Consider the following 1801-nt stretch of genomic DNA (forward strand, 5'->3'; position numbering starts at 1 on the left):
ACACAGATCACATGGTGCTTACTTATCTAAAGGATTGTCGTTTACTGCATGAAAGATTGACACCGTGGTCTTTTCTCTTGCAACAGTTTTGTGATGATATTTGTTACGTGAGAGGATCAGACAACTGTATAGCGGACGGGCTGTCACGTTTGCCTGAAACCGATCATAGGCTTGTGGAGGACGAGTGTGAAGACGTACTGGAATTGTACTGCTTTCAAGATGTAGTAGGTTGTAAGAGAGTAGGTAGCATCTGTAAAAACATGCGTCGTCATCAAAACGGGGACGACTGTCTAATAATTGGTAAGAACAAGTGTGACCAAAAGAGTAGAGAAGGGTAGAAACTGAGAAAGTATTACAAAATATATAACCATATCTTGTACATACGTAAAGGTGAAGATAGCAATAACTGGCGAGTGTGTTGGCCAGCCAAGTACGTCACACAGATAATTGACTACTATCATTTAGCTTATAGTCATTGCTGACCAAAAAGTGAGCTGAGAAGCTAATGGAAGTAGTAAATTTTAATAATATGCATAAAAGAGTTGCTGAAAGAATAAAGACATGTGATAAGTGCCCGAGGATGAAGATAAAAAACTGTACGAACCATGGCCCTATGCAGAGCATGAGACCTAACGATGTGCTGGATTTGGTTTGTACCGACCTCTATGGTCCGCTGCCCAAGACTTCAGGGAATTTCGCGTGCATATTAGTGGTGTTAGAAACATTTTCTAAGTTTATATTTGCTATATTGGTGACCAAGACGCTTGTCAGAATGAAATTACAACGAAATGAACATCTTAGCTGCTTACGGGCGTTGACATACGTCAACGGGGACAGATGAAAATGTGTGCCCCGACCGGGACTCGAATCCGGGATCTCCTGCTCACATGGGAGACGCTCTATCCATCTGAGCCTCCGAGGACAGAGAGGATAGCGCGACTGCAGGGATATACCTCTGGCACTCATCCCGAGAAACCCACATTCTCAACGTATTGTCCCGCACTACATTCGTAGTGCCCCCGCCCATCATACTCATTACTCGCGGCGCGTTGCCGATTCCCGTCCGAAAGAATAGATACCATCTTAGTAAATATGTAGTTCAGGCTCACCGGCCACTTGACCATCTTCTTCTTCTGTGCGAATGCACAAACAGTGCCCGCACTCTTACGGGAATCGGCAACGCGCCGCGAGTAATGAGTATAATGGACGGGGGCACTACGAATGTAGTGCGGGACAATACGTTGAGAATGTGGGTTTCGCGGGAGGCGTACCAGAAATAAATCCCTGCAGTCGCGCTATCCTCTGTGTCCTCGGTGGCTCAGATGGATAGAGCGTCTGCCATGTAAGCAGGAGATTCCGGGTTCGAGTCCCGGTCGGGGCGCACATTTTCATCTGTCCCCGTTGACACATGTCAACGCCTGTAAGCAGCTAAGGGTGTTCATTTCATTGTAATTTTCTAAGTTCATTAAGTTATAACCGATAAGAAGGGCACCAGCTAGTGCGGTTTATAAAATATTTGTTAAAGTTTACTTTGTGCACGTCGGCAAACCAAAAGCGGTTTTGTACGATAACGGACCGCAATTTACTTCCAAATTATGGAATGAAGGAATGAAAAGTAATGAAATTGAAGTAATACACATCTCGGCCTATTGCCATAGCGGGAATCCCGTGGAACGGTACATGCCTGAATTAGGTCGGCTTTGCCGAACGTATTGTCCCCACAATCACAGATCTTGGGGAAATTACGTCGGTGAATTCGAGAAAATAATGAACGCCTTGACGCATGAATCCACGAGCTACA

At 45.2% G+C, this 1801-nt stretch overlaps 1 non-coding gene across 1 annotated transcript; it reads left to right on the top strand.

Annotated features, from left to right (window-relative positions):
* Nucleotides 1-1307: 1307 nt before the first annotated feature.
* On the top strand, nt 1308-1381 carry Trnat-ugu. The gene has a single exon. It is a non-coding gene; the product is annotated as a tRNA-Thr (tRNA).
* The last annotated feature ends 420 nt before the right edge of the window (nt 1382-1801 follow it).

This window comes from Schistocerca americana, chromosome X (assembly GCF_021461395.2).
Source record: "Schistocerca americana isolate TAMUIC-IGC-003095 chromosome X, iqSchAmer2.1, whole genome shotgun sequence".
NCBI classification, from domain to species: domain Eukaryota; kingdom Metazoa; phylum Arthropoda; class Insecta; order Orthoptera; family Acrididae; genus Schistocerca; species Schistocerca americana.